The following is a 7,500-nucleotide window of genomic DNA, read 5'->3' on the forward strand; positions in this document are numbered from 1 at the left end:
TATACATATATTTTCTTCCTTTTGCACTAAAATCTTTACGCTTTCCGCTTTTTCTCTTTTCCTTTCTCTCTCTCTCTCTCTCTCTCTCTCTCTCTTTTCTCTTTCATTTTCTCTCTTATCAAACAATCGTATTTCTTCTAAAGAACGATAACGCACGCACAAACACGTATAATCTTTAATTCTTTTTTACTTTCACTTTTCTCCTTTTTCCATTGCTTTTTCTTTTCCTTTATGTTTTCTTTCTTCTTTACTTCTTCCTTCCTTCCTTTCTTTCTCCTTTTTTTTCTTCTTTTCCTTCTTCTTTGTCCTTTTTCTTTTTTCTATTCCCCCGCCCGCCCCCCTTTTTTTTTCTTTTTTTTTCCTTTTCTTTTTTTTTTTTTTTACCTATCACGAAGAGATCTTCCGTCGCTATCATCTTTCTTAACAAATTGGAACGAGGCTCTTACGGCCACGTAAAGCGGCTATCGATTTCCATAATTAATTTCCCGATGCCGTGGATATAGTTAATCCCGCCTGTACAGGCAACTCTCTCTACCTCTCTCTCTCTCTCTCTCTCTCTCCTTCTCCCTTTCTCTCTCTCTCTCTCTCTCTCTCACTCTTTCTCTTTCTCTTTCTCTTTCCGTTCGATGGTCGAGACGCGGCGCGTAATGAAATGCACCCTTCCTCCTTCTGGCTCTGTTTAGGCGACATTATTATTCCTCGGGCCGACGAGAGCCGGCGGCGCTGCCAACCGGGAGTCAAAGTATTCTCAACTACGAGCTGCTACCGAGAGCGGCTTATGTATCGTCGAACAGGGAATTAAGTACATAGTCTGTCCTTGTCGTTACAACCAAGTATATACACTTTCTTATCGAATTAAATTTTAACGCTGACTCTTTTTTTCCTCTCACTCTCTATCATCTCTCTCTCTCTCTCTCTCCTCTCTCCTCTCTCTCTCTCTCTCTGTTTCGTTTCTCTTTGAGAACGGAGTCGTAATTGAAAACGGGTCAGGCGCGTTTTACGCGTTCTATCCAACGACTACCACGAAGACGACAACGACGACGACGACGATGACGATGATGACGACGTCGACGTCGACGTCGAGCTTTTCGTCGTGCGGCCCAACGGACTGTGTTTAACAACATCCAACGTGAACGTAAAGCTCACTTTGAACCTTGCTCACAAGCACTTCTGGCATTTATTTTCATGCCTCTTTAATGACACCGTTCGTCCCTTTTCTAGATGCCGGCGACCGCCCCCGTAGAGAGAAAAAAAGGAAAAAGTTGAGAAAAAAAAAAGCGTAAAAAAAAAAAAAATAAACACAACCCCTCTACCACATCATCATCTTATATCCACGATCTTCTTACTATCTCTTTCTTTTTCTCTGTCTCTCTCTCTCTCTCTCTCTCTCTCTCTCTTTCTCTTTTAAAATTTTTACCATTTGTTACAAAAATATATTTTTTAATATTTACGCCCAAATCCTTTCTAATAATTTTCTTCAAAATGATCGAAAAATATTAGCTCAATGAGTCGTTTTAATTATTTCATGTGATTTAAATGGTCCAACTTTTGTGAGAGTTTCCTTCTTAAGAATAGACTAGGACAAAGAGAGAGAGAGAGAGAAGATGAGAGAGAGAGAGAGAGAGGGAAAGAGAAATAGAGAAAGAGAGAAAGGGGCTTGATAAATGAAGATGAGATGCCTGCAGAGATGCATTGAGCATCATCGATCAAAGACCACTGGATGGTTCGTTAATCCTCTCCTAGTGCAATTTCCGTTTGGCAAAATCGTGCTCCATGACTTTATTCATTCCAAACTAGGTGTTTGTACGTGTCGAGTGGCTAGTAGCGAGGTCACTGTTGACCGGCAATTCGTTTTGAAACGTTTCGAAAATTTCACATACCACTACATTTACTGTGGTTTATTAATTGTCAGTAAATAATCGATACTAAATCCAGAATATCCATACTATACATGTATATATATATATATATATATATATATACAATATCTTTTATATTGTACACGAAATTTATATATAAATATTATATATAATATAAATAAGGGTATATCGTTCCTCGAAGGAAGGAAAAAATTTTGTAATTAATTATAATTCATATCGTTATAATATATAAATCCATTGCGTTCGATTTCAAAGTTACGATATGAAAATAGTATCTCGTATCTTCGTTTTAAAATATTCATCTCTCAACTAATATTCAAATTCATTTACGGAAAATTTATTTTCCAAGATAATCGCGTTTAATCGTTCTCGGGAAAACCGTCAAATTTATCCGTACGGTGTGGCACAGAGCGGTGCGGCGCGACGCGGCGCAGTGGTGCGGCTCGTTCGGAGACACAAACTCGCAATTAGACGAGCGGAACGTTATCTTGTCGAGTTATTCGAACAATTCACGTTTGTTAAATATATATATATATATATATATATATATATATATATATATTTATGCGTGTGTCCATGTATATATATATACCAAAGTACTTATCTCCCTACCATATATATATATATATATATATATATGTATTTACTATATATACCATTGTCGAATGAACGAATCGCAAGAGGCAATCAGAGACAAGACGATTACTTATCCCCCTATCCCACCTCTTTCATCTCATACTACTAGCGTGTCAGCGGATTCGAGTTAATTCGACGAAATCGCGTGATGAAGGAGGACTCCCGAAAAGAACCCAACAACAAGGTTAACGTTATCGCGTTGAATTTTCGGGCTGCTTATTACAAAGAGAAGAAAAGAGAGAAGGAGAGAGAGAGAGAGAGAGAGAGAGAGAGAAAGAAAGAGAGAGTGAATAAGAGAGAGAAAGGAACGAAACGCTCGTAGATTCTTGTAATATATCGCTCGCTCGCTACGGAAATATGCATTTACGAGGAGTAGCGAAGGAGGATGGTTTAGTAGCTGATATTGGTGTTACTAGTAGTAGTAATAGTACTAGTAGTAGTAGTACTAGTAATACTAATACTAATAATAATAATAGTAATAGTAGTAGTACCAACATTAACAATAGTAGTATTTGTAATACTAGTACTAATAGTAGTATTAATAATAGTAATACTAGAAGGAATAGTAGAAATAGTACTAATGGCAGTACTAGTAGAAATAGTAGTAGTAATAGTATTAATAGCAGTATTAATAGTAATAGTAGTAGTAGTAGTAATAGTAGTAGTAGTAGGAGTAGGGTTATATAGGATCGGCGCGCCGGAAATCACGGTGGAAAAGGACGGTGGAAAGCGCGCAAGAAATTTTAATAACCGGCGATACGATCGAGTCTGCAGCACACGGCTTCGGTTAGGCCACGCTAAATCACGGTGCACCTGGTGCTCGGCATGTTCGTTCCCTCTCTCTCTCTCTCTCTCTCTCTTTTTCTCCCCCCAATTCTATCTCTCTTTCTCTCTTTCTCTTTGCAAGACTAGGATAGATGTATTTGCCTGTGCACACGCTGGATTACCTTCCTCTTCTTCTTTCAACCTAACAAACATATTCTCTTTCTCTCTCTCTCTCTCTCTCTCTCTTTCTCTCTTTCTTTCTCTCTTATTTCGTTCTTCTCTTCCTTTCTGTTCTATTATCTTCTGTTCTCTTCTTCTTCTTCTTCTTCTTCTTCTTCTTCGTCTTCGTCTTCGTCTTCGTTTTCGTCTTCATCTTCGTCTTCGTCTTCTTCTTCTTTTGGCCTTCAGCTTTACTCACAGTCTAATCTCTTTCTCGTTCTACTACTTTTTCTCTTTCACTTCAAGTCCTTTCTTTAGTTGTCTCTCTCTTTCTCTCTCCCTCTCTCTCTCTCTCTCTTTCTCTCTCTCTTTCTCTCTTTCTCGTTCTCTCTTCATCCATCTCCTTTCTTAGCCTCTCGTATTAAACAACCCCAAGAGCGAAAAGGTTCGTGGAAAAGGCGAATGCTATAAATATGACGTGGAAGGTCGAATAGGGCTGAGGAGAGAGGAAGGGAAAGAAAGAGAGAGAGAGAGAGAGAGAGAGAGAGAGAGAGACAGAAAAAGAGAATGGAGCAAAAAGAGTAGAAGGAGAAGACTGTCTATCCTCCATACAATGCGTATCGTGGCAATCCTATTTTCGGAGATACTCATCTCTCTTTCTCTCTCTCTCTCTCTCTCTCTCTTTCGAACCATCTCTCTTCCATCGTTAAAATCAGAAGGGGAAACTTAAACGTTCTCTGCTTCCCTATTGGCACCTTGAATTTACCACTAAACGTGTATCTACCTGTCTTCTTTCTTCTTCTTCCTCCTTCTCCTTGACGATTTTAAATGCCACGTAGACCATCGGGCCAATCTTCGAGCTCAAAACTTTCGAGCTCCTAGATAAATCAACGTCGTTGGCGAGGGAATCTATAGGAGTTAGAGGGCCAGAGGGTTAAAGGGAAAGAAGAAAAAGAAAAGGAAGAAGAAGAAGAAGAAGAAGAAGAAGTAGTTCTTCGAGTGAAAAGAATTCACATTCTTGCGTATACTAGAGGGGGAGAGAGAAAGAAAACAAAAAAGAAAAGAAAAAGGAAGAAGAAAAAGAAAACTTCTCCGGCACGATTTTTCTTTGTAGAAAGTGAAAAAGAAATCAAACGTGAAGTTGTAAGAATGACTATTATCGGCTATTATCGAAAATTTTGCTATGTAGCAAACGATCGAATGAAAATAGTCCATGAGGAAAAGACTTTGGTGACTCACTTTTACGTTATTTAGACGCCACTTGTACGTACGTTTACGTATATATATATATATATAAGTACATACATACGTACATACATATATGTATACATATATGTATATATGTATACATAAGTGTATCTATAGTACGTATATACATATGTTATGTAGGTATCTAAACGTCGATAGAATAAGAAACGTGGTTGAACGTGGTGGAATCGTTTCGTCAAATTTTCGATCGACCAACCGGACTTACATACACATACATATACATATATATATATATATATGTATATCTATATATATTAGTCACTAGGTACAGTTCATCATCGGTATCGAGTATCTCTACCACAACCTTCTTCACCTACGATGGTTTATGTAAATATAATACATAGGTATATAGATAGGTAGGTGGGTAGGTGGATAGGTAGGTAGGTAGGTAGGTAGGTAGGTACGTATAGTTTCATACATACGTTCACGAGTATGCCGTTACCGTGAACATAATAGAAATCGATGGGCCGTCGTTACCGCACGGCTTTCGGTCCTTTCAACCGTGGGCCGATCGGCGCGTTAAGTCGCGCGTACGTTTTCAATCACCTGCCGATCCACGAAATAGTTCTACTTTCCGTTGCTAGAGCTTGTTTGAACAGAACTTCTATCTTCTGGTTAAATGAAACAGTGTGTGTGTGTGTGAGAGAGAGAGAGAGAGAGAGAGAGAGAGAGAGAAAGTCGTTGGATTCCTCTAAACTAGTCTTACGTGTTTGTATACGTATATGTATACCTATGTATATACGTACGTACGTATATATGTATGTATGCTTCCATGTGTTTGTTCGTCTGTCTGTCTATCTGTCTGTCTGTCTGTCTGTCTGCTTGTCTTTAGTATACCGATTACTCTTGCTTCGCAAACAGACCACTGACACGTCTACAAGAAAATGAACAAGCGAATTACATCCATCGTCCAAACGACCGTGACAAGAGCAAACATAATAAAAGATAACGTTATCGTTTAGGAGAGAAATCTTGATCTAAATCTTTAACTAAATTAAACGAATCGACGAAAATTTGAAATAATGTCAACGAGTAAGAAAATTTGATACGTTCGTTCATCGAACGAACGACATCAACATCTTCACTCCTATTTCCCTTTGTCTATTTATTCATGCGCTTGGATTTCTTCTTTCCTTTTACTATCCGATTGTCGAAAATAAATAAATAAACAAAGAAAATAAGTAAATAAATAAATAAATGCGTCTCGGTAGATCGGTCAGTTGAGAATAAATAATTTTCATAGAAAATCGGGCGATTTGCGTATTCCTTTCTTTTATTTCAATACATGGAATATCGTAACGCGACCTATGCAACATTTCTATATCATTATTATATTATTAACGCTCGTTATGCATGCAAACATATATCTACATATGTATTTTATATACGTCATCATATATATATCATATATATATATATATATATCAGATGTAAAATTACACGAGGAAGTGGACGTTATCGCGAAATTAGAAAAACATTGGACCCATTAAATTATTCGACTCGGTCGTTATGTAAATTTGCCAAACGTTAATGAATCGTTTATATCATCGATCGTAAATTAATCATCAAGGAATATTTTAACTTTCGAAATACGATCTATGGTATAATATCCGTTCTAATCGACAAGGGTCAAAGAATGGGATCGTGCCTTTCTTTTCTTTTTTTTTATCTCTCTACCTCTCTCTCTCTCTCTCTCTCTCTCTCTCTCTTTCTCTCTCTCTCACATTGTTCGATCCTTAAGAAACGACGGCGTTCTTATTTCGAGGTAGGTTACGGCAAAGAAAAAGTTAATATCGTCGAGCCGGTGCTAAAAGCGTCAAGAACAATCGGTCGCCTTGAGCGTGCCTGGACCATTAATCAGCATCGACGAATTGCCGCGTTGGAATCTCATAAATTGCAATACAAGCTCACTCTCTCTCTCTCTCTCTCTCTTTCCTCCCTTCGTACGTTCGTCCTTCTCTTTCTCTCTCTCTCTCTCTCTCTCTCTCTCTCTTTCTCTGTTTGCCTCTTTCCAACCTGCGCACCCTCCCGTGGCCAGGTCGCTTATCGCACGATTTATTCGCGCACGCGTGCACGTTTCGCTTTATAGGAAGGCTTCTCAATGAGGGAAGATTTATTGGCGAACTTGTTGGTCGTGTAAAATAAACATGGCCACGCTTAACCGTTTCCCTATTTTATCTTTCTCTCTCGATTCTCATACGAAAAATGGAGAGAAAGATAGATAGATATAGGGAAATATAGATAGAGATAGAGATAGTGATGTAGAGAGAGAGAGAGAGAGAGAGAGAGGTTAAGGGAGAAAATATTCTCTCAAACATTCTCTCTATTTTTCTGTTATTTTCTTTTTCTCTCTCTCTCTCTCTCTCTCTCTCTCTCTTCTTTCTTTTTTACCTTTACTGCAATGTCACTACATTGAACGTTCAATTGACTTTGATTATACTCGTGGTCAATTTTTTCTTTTTTTCTAAATGCTATTTTTATTATTCCCTTTTTTGTTCATTTCCTTTTTAATTCTCTCTTTTTTTCTCTTTTTCTTTACAAAGTATATGCTCGTTTCTCTTCTTTTTTTTCTTTATTTCTTTCTTTCTTTCTTTCTTTCTTGTTTTTTTTTGGAAGATAAAAATTATTTTTTCAATTTTATTATCTCCTGTCGTCCGTGGACACTCTTTCTAATATAGATATTTATCTTCGTTGTTCTTTTTCTTTCTTTCTTTTTTTTTTTTTATTGTTCATTTAAATATAAACATTAATTTTCTCTTCTTTATAACATTCTTTATAACAATGTACATAT

At 37.4% G+C, this 7,500-nt stretch overlaps 1 protein-coding gene across 1 annotated transcript in view; it reads left to right on the forward strand.

Annotated features, from left to right (window-relative positions):
- The window catches only part of LOC124948911 (leucine-rich repeat-containing protein 15-like), a 24,132-nt gene that overhangs the window by 1,889 nt on the left and 14,743 nt on the right, over nucleotides 1-7,500 (forward strand). The window lies entirely within an intron of this gene.

Source organism: Vespa velutina, chromosome 1 (assembly GCF_912470025.1).
Source record: "Vespa velutina chromosome 1, iVesVel2.1, whole genome shotgun sequence".
NCBI lineage: Eukaryota > Metazoa > Arthropoda > Insecta > Hymenoptera > Vespidae > Vespa > Vespa velutina.